This window comes from Peromyscus maniculatus, chromosome 9 (genome assembly GCF_049852395.1).
Source record: "Peromyscus maniculatus bairdii isolate BWxNUB_F1_BW_parent chromosome 9, HU_Pman_BW_mat_3.1, whole genome shotgun sequence".
Lineage (NCBI taxonomy): Eukaryota > Metazoa > Chordata > Mammalia > Rodentia > Cricetidae > Peromyscus > Peromyscus maniculatus.
In genome coordinates this window covers 25,181,724-25,196,319 of record NC_134860.1, presented here as the reverse complement: position 1 = coordinate 25,196,319, position 14,596 = coordinate 25,181,724, and the positions used below count along the sequence as shown (strand labels likewise).

General features: G+C 41.2%; 1 protein-coding gene across 7 annotated transcripts in view; it reads left to right on the top strand.

Annotated features, from left to right (window-relative positions):
- Window positions 1–14,596, top strand: part of Atxn7 (ataxin 7) — a 171,056-nt gene that overhangs the window by 639 nt on the left and 155,821 nt on the right. The gene's annotated exons all lie outside the window — the stretch shown is intronic.

Genomic DNA, 14,596 nt, shown 5'->3' with positions numbered 1-14,596 from the left:
AATCACCGATTCAACTTTGATGAGTGTCTCCCAAATGGAACCACGTAAGTGGTGAGAGACAAGCCCTGGTATTGTGATTTGACCTCCAACAGGATAGGTAGAGTTACACTCCTATGCATGTTCGACTCTGGGACCCAGGTTTTCGTTGTTTTCCAGTTTTCGTGATCCCAAGGCCCTTGCCTCTTCTGATCCTGCATAACGCAATTGTGTGGGTGTCAATTTGGTTGTTCAGGGTTCTTTTCTGAAGTGGGGTCCGTGCATCTGCCCTGTGTTCCCTCAGTTCTTTAGCAGAGACTTGAGATCACTATATATGATAGTGAAGGGGTTTTAACCTCTAGGCAGAACTATGTATGTCAAATACATTACTGACTTTTGTTACAAGGCATAACTGACCTCTTCTAAATGCTGAAGCTGCCATCCCTGACTTTTTGAAATAGTATTGGCCTATAAGCTGTTCATAACTTGGACTTTGGACCTGTTCATTTTCTTTCTTCCTTCCTTTCTTTCTCTTTCTCTTTCTCTCTCTCTCTCTCTCTCTCTCTCTCTCTCTCTCTCTCTCTCTCTCTCTCTCCCTCTCTCCCCCTCCCTCCCCCTCCCTCCACCCTCCCTCCCCCTCCCTCCACCCTCCTTCCTTTTTTCCTTTTTTTTTTTTTTTTTTTTTCCAGAGACAGGGTTTCTCTGTGCAGTTTTAGAGCCTGTCCTGGATCTCACTCTGTAGACCAGGCTGGGCTGGAACTCACAGAGATCCGCTGGCTCTGCCTCCCCAGTGCTGGGATTAAAGGCGTGTGCCACCACCGCCCGGGGTAATCTTAAATTCATCAGGGCAGTGGTAGCCATGCCTTTAATGCCATCTGGGCTGGCAGGACTATGGCCAGTCTGGGTCTAAATATGGAGTTTTGGGTCAGTAGGGCTGTGTAGGTGCCCCAGCATTTTGGTAGGGGAGATTTCTTGTTTCAAAGGAAACTGGCAGGTAGTGAAAGGATGCTTAAAAAAAAAAAATTCTTGACCTTACCAGCATTTTGCTGACTAAGAAACAGTATCCAGCTGGGCGGTGGTGGTGCACACCTTTAATCCCAGCACTTGGGAGGCAGAGCCAGGTGGATCTCTGTGAGTTCGAGGCCAGCCTGGTCTACAGAGTGAGCTCCAGGACAGGCACCAAAACTACACAGAGAAACCCTGTCTCAAAACATAAACAAAAACAAAAAAAAAAAAAAGAAAGAAAGAAAGAAAAGAAACAAAACAGTATCTAGTGATGTCAAATCGTTGTTAATGTTTTCATAAGAAAATTGCACTGCCCTCTATGATTTAAGCTTCCATGAGACACTGTCAGGTTTTCACAGATGAGCCATAGCCAAACACTTTCCTAAGTTTATTTGATTGCTCACAATTTTGTTAACCAGGGCTAGAAACTTTTTAAAGTAATAAAACCATAAGTAACACTTGAAAATAAACATTCCTGAACATTCTTGGCTCAGGTGATGGGAGACCGAGTAGTAGGAAATAAACTGAGCCATTTGAAGTCACTGGTGTTTTCTTCAAACCATATAATTTAATTCATTATAGCATTGACAGGAATCTATGAGTTGAGCATCTGAGAATTCCTCTTATATGATATACATTGAGAGAACAGTTTGCAATGAATTTTAGAAATGATCTTTTCATATGCTAATGTTAAAGTAGTCTGGACTCAAGCTCATGTTTCTTCTCTTTCTTTTCTTTTCGTTTTTTTAAAGGGAAACTTTAACAGGCAGAAACAGAGAACTGGGAAGTAATGTGTTTTAAGCTACCAAGAAGCTGATTTGGACTTGTCAACCACAGTTTTAGTGGTTTCCTTACTTCCTCCTTTTTTGAGATTATGAGGTATTAGTTGAGGAGTTAATTTATTTAACATTTGCCTTTTGAAAATACAACGACTAGTGAGAGACCCAATGGTTTGGTCACTACCCTCAGTGTGTTGGTCAGGGTTTCCACTGCTGCAACCACACGTGGGTGTGGTGCCTGTGGAGGTCAGGAGAGGCCATTGGATAGCTGGGAACTGGAGTGCCAGATGGTTGTGAGCCACCATGTGGATACTGGGAATTGAACCCGGGTCTTTTGCAAGAGCAACAAGTGATCTTAACTGCTGAGCCCTATATGTGTATATAATGTGTTTTGACCAAATCCACACCCCTGCTTTCCAACATCCCCCCTTTTCTTCCAACTTCATGTACTCTGTCTTAATATTTACTTATTTGTACTGCATGTGTGTAAATGTTTGGCTTCATGTATGTCTGTAAACCATGAATATGCCTAATGCCCATAGAGGCCAGAAGAGGGTATCCGATCCCCTGGGACTGGAGTTACAGGTGTTGATGGCATACCATGTGGGTGCTGGGAGTCAAATGTGGGTCCCCTAGAAAAGCAGCCATTGTTCTTATCCACTGAGCCATCTCTCCAGCCCTCCACCCCCCTCTTTTAAAATAACTTGGTCCATTTTGTTCTACCTGTGTGTACATGAGCGTGGGGCTACTTACTGCGCATGAGTAGCCTCTCTGGACTTCCATCTCTGAAGAAAACTGGCTCCCTCTCACAGCAGCTATCAGTTGCCAACAGTTCCTCACCTAGAGGTGGGACTTTATAAGCCTCTCCCCATCTATCTTGGGATTTTAGTGGACTTGATCTTGTACTCCCTGTGGCTCCTACAGTCTTTTCACCCACATCCTTCCTTGTTTCCTAAGCTTTGGGGTGCGGGAGTGGTATAGATGTCCCGTTTAGACATGGGAGCATTTGCGCATCGATTGGTTTTAGGTCTCTGTATTAATCACCATCTACTGCAAAAAGAAGCTTCTCTGATGAGTGCTGAGAGATACACAAATCTGTGCCTACAAAGCTGAGAACTGAAGGGGCAGTTTCTTACTTTGTTCATTTAGTAGAGTAATAGTATCAGGCTTCTAGAGCCTTTCACCTAGAAGCCACATGTTTTTGCCCCAGTTGTCAGTATCTGATGTAGGCTCCATGTTGTGGAGCAGGCTTTCAATCCAATCAAAAACTGGTTGGCTACTCCCATAATGTTCCTGCCACCTTCGTAAAAGTAGGCATATTTTGTGAGGCCAGTTGTCTACCTTACAGCTGGGCTAGGCTGTTGAAGACTTTTCTCCCCCTGTAGCATACATAAAACCTTTTAACACCATGAAAACTGGCAAGTAGGGATGTGGCTTCCAGGTCATTAACAGCTAGATTTTTCTATGATCTATGTGGTGTCAGGCATGTGGTGTCTTCAGCAATAGGGTCTCACCATCAACTTCTGAAGGATGACCTAGAACAGTGGTAATAGCCTGTAATTTGGGGGTTGAGTCTATAGGAGCTCATGGACCAAAAGCTCAGGAAAAGGTGACTCATTCCTGGCTCTGGGTTTTTTATTTGATACCCTGGGATATCTGGGGATGTTGTCCCTTCCCACTCCCCTTGCCTGTTACCAGGTGACTCTGTTTAAACCTCCTTTATGTGTATATGTACATTTTAGGAAGCCTCTACAAAGATCTTCAGTGTTATCCTTCCCTCTCTACCTTAGCTTCCCATGTCCCAACCCAATTAGTCTTTCTTTTTCCATTATTCCCCTTTCTCCCTTCATTCCACCATTGTTCTAGCCCCTTGCCTTGAAACCTTGCCCCTTTCATGTCCCCGTACTGTTTCCTGCCTTCTGTGGGTACTGCAGTTTAAGTACATATATCTAAAGATTCAAAGCTAGCATCCACATAGGAGAGAGAACAAATGTGTGGCATTTGTCTTTCCCAGTCTGGGTACCTCAGTCAAAATAATTACTTCTAGCTTCATCCATTTACCTGCAAATTTCAAAATTCATTTATCTTTATGGCTGAATAGAATTATATTGTGTAAATATACTACCTACATTTTCACTGTCCATTCATCCATTGATGGGCACCTAGGCTGCTTCTACTTTTCTGCTGTTGTGAGTAGAGCAGCAGCGAACATGAATGAGTGCTCTGGAGTAGGGTATGAAGTCCAGGAGTGGTATAGCTGGGTCATGAGGTAAATTTGTTTCTAGCCTTTGGAGGTGCTAACACGCTGATTTCCATAGTGGCTGCACGTTTGTATTCCCTCTAGCAATGTTAGCCTTTTTCTGACATCCATGAGGAATTGTTTCTAAGACCAAAATCAAAAACTTAGATCCTTATGCTCAGTCCTTTCAAAAGTGGTTGTCGATCTGATTGTGTGGTGTCTAAGGTGCAAAGGCACTTCTGTTTTGTTCCATGGCAAAGCTTTGGTAGTTAGTTGGTAAATTATGTGTACACACACACACACACACACACACACACACACACACACACACACACACACACACACACACACACGGCAAGCCAGCCTGACGTACTGATTCTCGCTTCACTGTGACTGGCTTTATCATATCTAAAGATTTGTCCTAGGTTAACTGCAGTTGAATGAGCAGAGTTACTCTTGACTCTAGCCTTTAAACTAAATGGTTAATTTAACTCAACTCTTTTACTTCTCTGTAGCAATTTTGCAATTTGTCTGGGGGATAATGATGCTAAGGAAGTGTATTTGTGCTTTGTTCAGCACAGAACCTGGTGAGAAAAACACAGCTTCTGATTGAAAACAGAATGAAGTTGAAGCTTGGTTTCTGCTTCTGTGTCTCCTTTCTTGCTGGCCTTCTTACTTCATTTTGGATGTTGCCTACCTAGTAGAGGTGTTCTAATGGCTATGAGTTCTCTGCATGAAGTTCTGAGCCCATTGATTAGCCCACAAGATTAGTTTACAAAACCATTAAATCATTTCTGAATAAATCTGTACAATTGTGGGATATGTTAATAATATGCATTTTAATTCCCATACAGCTTAGATATTATCGTGTAAAATGCTTTTTAAAAATCAAGTTTTCAAAAATGGAAGAGGAGTAAGTGATTCTCATATTGTAGACACTTATGGGGGAGGTTGGAAATGCTGCATTTGGCAAAACAGAAGCGGTAGCTGGTGCACAGGAAGAGAACAAGGAGATGCTTTTTTGTGAGGGAGATTTTTTTTTTAACATTTGTTTTTCATTTGTAGTTTAAATGAAAAAAAAAAGATAAGTTAAGAAATGAAAACATGTTTTCTAGTTCATCATTCCTAAAAAGTGTGTCATCACCTCCTCCATTTTGGTTAGAAGGTACACCTGTAACTTTAGTTGCCCAGTGTGCCCCTCTCCCCCCACTGTGGTGTGAATTGAATTCAGAATCTCACACATGACAAGCAGTTGGTGTATCACTGGTTGCACTTCCAACTCTCTATGTTTAAAAGACCTTGTGACTTGGGTATCTGTCTTAGTTAGGGGTTCTATTGCTGTGAACAGACACCATGAACACAGCAACACTTATAAAGAAAACATTTAATTGAGATGGCTCTCTTACAGTGTCAGAGGATCAGTCCATTGTCACCATGACAGGGAGCGTGGCTGCGTGCAGGCAGATGTGGTGCTGGAGCTGAGGGCGCTACATCTTGCAGGAAACAGGAAGTCAGCTGATTCACTGGTAGTTTCCTGAGCATAGGAAACATCAAAGCCCACCCCCACAGTGACACATTTCCTCCAAGAAGGCCATACCCACTCCAACAAAGCCATACCTCCTAATAGTGCCACTCCTTATGAGATTATGGGGGCCAAATACATTCAAACTACCATAGTATCTATGCTGATTTTTCTTTATAGGTAAAAAAAAAAAAGTTAATTGTTGAAGGAAGCAGGGGCATTATGAATAAAAAAAAAATTGAGATGGTATGGATGACATCTCTAGAATGCCTTAGTGGACCTGTCATGGTGGTACATGCCTTTAATCCTAGCTCTAGAGGAAGAAACAGAGGCAGGAGGATCTCTAGGCCAGCCTGGTCTACACAGTGAGTTACAGGACAGCCAGGGCTATGTAGAGAGACTCTGTTTCAGAACAAAACAAACAAAGGATGCTTTAACTTTTAAAATAAACTTCCTTTGACTGTTTCTGTGGCCTTTGGCTTTTCCTCTCAGTCATGGAGATCATTCATGTCACTGATTTTGGGTTGGGTAATAATTATCAGTGTTAGCTTTAGCCCTGAATTGGGGTTTGACTCTCAGAATCTCTGGTTTGTTTACCTTGGGCCAGTATGGACCAGAATTTTTAAATGGTTAAGATGGTTATTAAGTAGGCTAACAGATTCAAAAGAGCTTGCTCTTTCCTAGAGCCCTAAGTGCCCTGAGGATGGTAGACATTTTGAAAATAACTAAATTCTCATCTTTAGAAAAGATAATCAGATTCCCTTTCAAAAGACATCTTTGATCATCCCCATTTTCTCATTGACATACCAAACTATCTTTTCTTTTAATGAATTTTTTTATTTTTTTAATTATTATTTTGTGTACAAGTGTGTGTGTGTGTGTGTGTGTGTGTCTGTGTGTCTGTGTGTCTGTGTCTCTGTGTCTGTGTCTGTGTGTGTATGTGAGCATGCTGTGGTGTGCATGTGGAGATCAGAGGATAACTAGCAGAAATTGGTTCTCCGAAGCATCAAACTCAAGAATGTTAGGCTGATGGCAAACACCTTTACCCACATCTTTGTAGCCCCATCATCCTACTTTCAATTCAGGAAGTCCTTTCACATGTTATTACCATGCTTGGCACTCCAGCATCTATAGGGCCTATCAACACTTGTTTATTGTTTGTGGCATAGAGTTACTCTCTGTGAGAATGGAAGGTTATGTCAAAATTCTGGCTATGTTTTTGGCCAAACCAAGAAAACCTCACAAATTTTGAGTTGCAATTTGTTTACAAGTTAGTTGGTTTCATGGTTGAGAAGCCATGGTTCAGCGTCTGTGAAGGATCAGAGGGTGAATATATTGAACTATGCCATCTGTCTAGTTTTCTCTACTTACTCAACCCTACCATTATAGTGAGAAATGAATGGCTGTGGCTTTGTTACAGTAAAACTTTATTTATAGACACAAGCATCTGAATTTTACAAGTTTTTATATGCCACAAGGTAGTTCTTTTCAAGTATTTAAAAATATAAAAGCCATTCATAATTTGAATTGCCATGGGAATTGCCTTGTGGACTGTCACTTGCACATTCCTAGATTCAGTTAGGTGTGGTAGTGATACATACCTGTAATCCTTGCACGTGGGAGATGGGGGCAGGAGAATCAAGGGCATCTTCAACTAGAAAGTAAGCTGGAAGCTAGCCTGAGCCACCTGAGACCCCATCCCAGCCCTTTCCCCAGGAAATAAAAGAAGACTATTATAGATTAGTAACATCACCAAGCCACATTCTACCACACAGGTATACTCACTGCTGTTTGCTACCCATGGATTTTGTGCTTTTGGTATGGCATCTTGATGTTATGCAGTATTCCCAATAGGATAGACCTCTAGTCATTTGTGGCACTTCTGTCTTAGTATGTTACTATGTGTCACTAATTAATTATATTTGCTAAAGTTGTCACCCTGCCCATTTTCTGCAAAGCTTGGTGATTGAAATCCATCCTGTGTGATGGCCTTGAAGAGAATCCCTCCTTTGGCTGCTGTCTTAGAGTGTTCCTGTTGCCCTCCTTTACCCTGAAGGGAAAGTAGTTAACATGGCCCCCCAACCTGCTAACTAGACCCTGCCTTACCTTAAGGAAATCTGTAACCTGGTTCCCTTCATCTTTTCCGCATGGTATATATGGTTAAATACAGTACACAAACACTCCTCTTGTCTTCTACTCCCTGGAGATTAGCTCCAGATTGGCATGTACCTAACATGTAGATACATGTGTCTGTGTGTAATTTATCTGACAGTCCATGATGCTCTGAGGATAGCGTAATTAAATTTTATTTATGTATTTATTTATTCATTCATTTATTTAATATGTGCATAGGTCAGAGTCAATGTGAGAGTCAGTTTCTCCTTCCGTCATGTGGGTATTGGGAATCGAACTCAGGTCACCAGACTTGGTGACAAGTCCACTAAGTCATCTCACTGGACATGAGAACAGCTTCTTTCAGTGTCTCCCTTTCACTCCCTTTGACCCGCTCTCTTTTGTACCGGATGCAGATCTGGTGACATGGTAAACTGCTCTGGTTGTTGTGGTTTTTTGCTTTTTCTATCTTTCAACATTATTTACTGATTTACTTGTTTTGAAGCTAGTATGTTTTAGAGCTTAACTTTTTAAAGCTACAAGATACTAACTCAATGGTGTAAGGAATTTTAGAATTTCCTCCTGTGCACGCATAACCCTAACACAGTGTCAGAGAGGTGAGTTGGTATTTTACATATTTAGTGATAGAATGCAATCTAAAATTTTGTTTCCTTTTTATATAGGTACTGTCTAGATAAAAGATAGTATCTAAATGAAAGATATTTTACTCTTGGCATTTAGGAGTTTTCTTGTTTTAAAAAATTAAATTTGAAGCCAAGCGTAGTGGCTAATGCCTTTAGTCCCAGCACTGGGAAGACAGAGGTAGGGTTGGAGGCAGGCGGATCTCTGAGTTTGAGGCCAGATCATTTACATAGAGGTCCAGGGATACATAGTGAGACTCCCCTTCTCCCTCCCCCCAAAAAAGAAAAAAACTAAACTTGGTGTATATTTTGGATGATGATTTGGAAAATGCAAATCCCAAACCATTAAGAAAATATTAAGTATACATCTGGGAAATGATGGAAACAATTGCTCAATTATGCACAGACATATGCGTCAGACTACCCCCTTCCATGTATTTTGAGCATCAGAACATAAAATGTATTCTAAATATACCTCTAGTAAAGAACATTAGGGCCCATTTGTAGAGTGAAGTACTGTGTAGTCTTTAGGAAGGGCGTGGGTCAACATTTATTAGTATGAATCGTATTTAGATGAAAATAGCATTGCAGGAGAGTATGTATAATGGAGTTTTCAGAGGTAGACAAAACCCTGTAAACACATAGCTGTGGAAATGGATTCTGAACCAACAGGAACTTGTCAACTTGATGTAGTAAGATCTTGGATGACCTTTTGCATGTTTACTTTATTTCAGCTAGCTTATGCTCCCTCTATAATCAAGGGGAAAATGATAAAGGTATTAGAGAATAGGCACAATAATTGAAAACATTTCCTATTTGTTACTAAATGAGCTCTCATTCCCTGTAATAACTAATTCTACTGATGGCCTATGTTGTAATGAACCAATTAAATAAATATACTTCCTCATGCACGTAGCTTTAAGGGGGTTTTCTGTATAACTAATATTTTCTAGACTCCTTCAATAGGGAAAGAGAATGTATACAGGACTAAAAGGAACTTGCTCTAAACATACATACAGACTTTTCCATTGCTAAAGCTAATATGCTGTGTCTTATTTTAGCTTGAATTCCTATGTAGTCTCAAAGAGTTTTTCTCATAGAGGTAGCCTGAGTGGAGCAGTGAAAAGCATGTGTTCTCCTGCTTACTCTGCCACTTCATCCAGGGAGGCCTCCCCTTCCTCATCTGTAAAACAAGAGACTAGCACTTCAAAATTGTTGAGAAGGTTGAAGTATGAGATAAGGTGTAGCAGAGTGCTACATACTTAGCAGCAGCTGATCAGGAAGAAGCCATTGAAGGATAGGGGTGGAGTAATTATCAGCAGTACTGGTTAGTAATAATGGAGCTAGTTGCCGGTGTCTCCTGCAGATACAGACTTGCATTTGGGCAGAAGCCTTTCTGGGCACATTCGTCATATTAACCAGACCAGATATTTGACCAAGACCTGTGTGTTTTCTAATCTCACTCTCTTTGTGGACACTATGCAAAAACAAACAAACAAAGAAGTGTTTAGGGTTAATAACTCACTAGCATGGAATTGCTACTTCATAAATTTGTTGAATGCACGGTGACTTTATGTAACTGTTTGCATTTTGCCATGTCTGCTGAACTTTTGAGAATTTCACCATCTTTGAAATCTTTAAAAAGAAAATGCTGGTGCTGGCAAAGAAGAGAATGTAGGCTGATTTTTAGGTGTTAAGTGAAGTTTTCTTCGTTTTATTAGCCACTTATTTTCAATTTAACTCAGCTATGTTTGTACTTGTCTTAACCGTGGTCAAATTTTTACTTTTGTATCACTTGTTACCTTTGCTTGAGAGTGGGACCCAATTTTTTTCCCCCTGAGATACAGTGTAGTGTTTATATGGAATTAATCTTGACATAGTCATGAAGAGTTAAATGTGGCTACATTTGGCTGTGGTATAGTTACTCTTTGATTGTAACAAATTTAACAAGTTATTATAGGAAATTTTAGTAAATGTTTGGAATATAAGATATTGCAACATGATAATAAATGAAGCATAGCTATCAATTATGTATTGCCTACTAACAAACTACTTCAAAACACTGTGGCTTGAAACAACCATCATTTTATTTTATTTTTTTTAAGGCACTTAAGATATTTTATTTGTGTACCTGTGTTTATATGAGTACAAGCGAAGGGAGAGCATAGGTCATTGGATACATTCCCTGGAGCTATAGGTGAACTGCTCTGTTGGTGCTGGTGACCAAATTCGGGTCCTTTGGAAGAACAAGATGCCCCCTTCAACTGCCGAGTCTTCTGCCCCCACCCCCACCCCATTTTAGCTTTTCTGCTTAGGGCAGTGCAGTTCTTGCACTGATTACTTTCTCTGACATGATTTATGCAGCCCTTGTCATCTGCTAGCTTGGAACTCTTCATCTGACTATTCTCCTCTTAGCTTCCTGGGTTCTCATCTTCCAGCAGGGGATCAGGTTTCCAAGCAGAGAGGCACCATGTTCCAAGAAGGCAAGAGTTAAAGGCTTTTTGAAGACTAGATCTGAGAGTCACACAGTGTCACTCTGCCAGATCTGGTCAGAGCAAGTCCCAAGGGTTAGAGTAGATGGTGCAGTTTTATTGAGCAGGACCACAAACAGGCAGAGCAGACTTAGTCATCTGTGGGGGAAGAGTCGACTGCCTGTTTGCCTTATGCTGTGACTGCTGGAACACTGCTTCTGAGAACAGTGCTGCATGCTTCTTTCTCAGTGTTAACTCTTGGGGCAGGGGTAATACCCATATGAGGTAGATCGTATCACATTACACAGGTGTGGGAAGGGTCCTTTGGGGGTTTAAATAGTATTTGCTTGTAGCTAGAGTTTTCCTGCCTGGCCCACAGTCAGGACAAATCTCTGTCACCCACCAGTCCCACAGCCGCTCAGACCCAACCAAGTAAACACAGAGACTTATATTGCTTATAAACTGTATGGCCATGACAGGCTTCTTGCTAACTGTTCTTATAGCGTAAATTAATCCATTTCTATAAATCTATACCTTGCCTATACCTGGCTCGTGGCTTACCGGCGTCTTCACATGCTGCTTGTCATGGCAGTGGCTGGCAGTGACTCCTCCCACCTCCCTGTTCTCTCAATTCTTCTCTCTGTTCGTCCCGCCTATACTTCCTGCCTGGCCACTGGCCAATCAGTGTTTTATTTATTGACCAATCAGCATTTGACATACAGACCCTCCCACAGCATTTGCTCACATTTATCTAGTTAGTTGCAAGTCCTATCTATATATTATGGTTGGTTGAGCCCTATACCAGCACTTCCTAACCTTATCAATAAATACTCACATGGGAGAGGGAAAAGAGAAGATCTTTTCAAAGATCTCAAAAAAACCTAACACCTTAAAATTTTGCATGAATTTTGGACTCAGTGATATAGTCCTATCTTACCATAAAAGTATTAGGTTTTTGCCAGTCAAATTAAAACTGATCCCTCAAGTCTCTTAAGAAAATGAACTCCTAGATTCAAAATTATAGCAATCAGGAAAAGGTTTTTGGTTGTAAGCAGTAGAAATGAAATCTGACTGCCTGAATGGAAAGGAGAAGGAGATGGTACAGCTTCCATGTTGATGCTGGTGCTGGAGAAGTAGGCGTCAGAGTTGACAAGACCTTGAGTAGCTTTGGGAACCCAGGTAGCAGGAGTATAGGGACATCTTCTCAGGACCGTGAACTAGTAACCTTTCCAATCGTTTTTAATGCCATTGCCCTCTGAGAGTGTGTATTAGCCCCAGTCTGGGTTCTACAGGTGCCTTGCTTGTTGACTCACTGAGATGGTATGCAGTGGGAGAGTTGCCATTCCCCAGCAGTAGGAAAAGGTGTGGGGCAGGTAAACCACCAGACATGTAGTTATCTTAAGGTAGACCACCAGGAGTGAATTGCGTTAGCATTGTCTGTCACATCTAGTATTTGTAATACTTGAATGCTCCTTAATTGACCCTTTTCCCAAGTCCATATATCTCCAAAGTGTTTTTTTAGGAGGAGTTGTCATATTTTTTAATATACTATTATTTTTGAGAATTTCATAATGCATACAATGTATTTTAATCATATTTATTTTCTCACTCTACCTCCTAATTCCTCCCAGATCACCCTCATTCCGGCTACCCCTCTTAACTCCTGTCTTTTTAAAAAATAATCCACCAAGCCCATATAGTCTTAGGTGTGGGGCCATCCACTGAAGTGTAGTCAAACTACCAGGGACACACTCTGAAAAGAAACTGATTTTCCCTTTCCCAGAAGTCGGGAACTATCAACACCTCCTTCTCTAGGGGTGGGAGTGTGAGCTCCTGCCCCATCCATGTTCCTCCAAAGATTCTTACCCCCACCCCTGTTTGGGAAGTGTTGCTACTACATGTTAGTTTATCTGTGCTTACCATCTAAGTGGTAAAGCTCTCTTTCCCAGGTCTTGCATTTCCCCAGTTTCCTTTACTTTTAACTGTTGCTAAGGTTTTACTGTGGTGAGGGTTGAACTCAAGGCCTCTACTTGCAAGGTGAATGATATTACACATGAGCATTAATTTTAGCCTTTCCCTTATTACTCTTCCTCCTGCTCCTCCTCCTCTTTTGAGACAACAAAACTGATGTTTTCTAACTTAACATTGGTAGCAGCCTCACTGTTACATTCTTACCAGATAGAGATTTTGTCAAGACTCAATTAAATAAATCCAGTCTCTAAACTGTCCTGCAGTTGTTTTCTGTTCTATGATCTACCCGCTTTCATTGCAACATTACTAATGTTTTCGACATTTTTCTCTACAGGTAGGTCATAAGCTGAAGGAGCAACTTGCAGTTATAAATAGTTTTTACAGATGCAAGTGAAACCACATTTCAAATACTGTTCACATTCAGTGTGATTTTATTTGTAGTATTTTCATGAATGTTTTTCTGTGTTTCCTGATCCTAAGAAGGCAGGAAAAAGCCAGTGTTCTCTGTTTGTCAGCTGGTGATATGGTAGAAAGAACAGTTTCCCCTTCGACCCAAGACTGTTGGAAGTGGTAGTCAGCTTGATGACCAGGCTTGGTAAAGGTGATTGTAGAGCTAACTGATGAACTGTTGGCGCTGGTTTTCTCTAAGTGGGTAGACTAATGTTTGGCCTTCTTTACTAGAGGTTAAGTCATGCATAGCTCTGCAGCCTGGGGAATCCAAGATCAAGAGGTCCACATAGTAAGGGCTGGGTGAGGAAGGCATCTTGCCTTCAAGAAACCCCCTGGTTTCGTGCTTACGCTGTGAAAGGGGCGACCGAGCTCCCTTGCATTGACTCTAAAAACTCTTGCACCATCCCTAAGGGCTCAACCCTCCTGCACTCTCCAAGTATTACACCTCCTAATAGCAGCTTCCAACAGCAGTCCTCGGAGTTCAGGATTTCAGCAAATGAATTTGGAGGCGACAAATATTCAAACAGGGCAGTATGGAATGATAGTATCTAGTAGTCACTGTGGTAATTGGTGGCAGCTTTTTCTTGCCCAGTGTCTTTATTCCACCCCCCGCCCCTCCTGTAGCCATTTGAGAACTTACTTTCCTGTCCCTGGCCATGATTATTAGCTGGTTTTGAAGTACCTCTTGGAGCCCTTGAGTCTGGACTTTTTTTTACGTGTTCACTGTGTAATTACCACCTTGTGGTGTAGTCGCATGCCCTCTCAGGCCCTGGACTCTTCTTTTAAATGGCCCTCACTGTTCTCTAGCATTCAGCTTTGCCACCACAAGAAGTTTGGAGAGGCGGTGCGGTACGCTTGACCCTCGTTTACCTAAGGCTTTCAGAGCGTTTCTGTTAACAGTAGGGTTGTCTGTTTGGCTCTTCCATTCCCATTGCTTTTAAAATTTCATTGTAATCTGATCTAGAAACTGGTCTGTAAAAGTAGTATGTAGGGGTCTTGTTTGGTTAGATCTTTGCCTACAGAGACATCTCAGGTTGTAAAATCTTATTTTAGCACTTAATGCTAGTCTTTGAAGCCATCTTTTCCTAGTTTGTTTTAGGCACAGGTTTTTACAGCCTGGAGCCATGTTCTATTAAGCACCAGTGAAAAAAAGCTTTTTTTTTTTAATTTTTTTTTTCATTTTTAGTTTGTCTCATGGTTTTTAAAGATGTTTTCAAATCATAGAATCCTTAAATTTAATTCTGAAAAGAATGTTAGCAAAGTTCTACAATGGAAAATACATGCTTTTTCTTCTCCTGTGTTCACTAGTATCTTTCTATTTTGGCAGATTGAATACAAAGGCATTTTAGTGCTTGCCTTCATAGCTCTTTGCGGTCCCTCTAATAAGAGATACTCAAGGCTTTATTATCTGTACCTTCACCTTCCTAGTC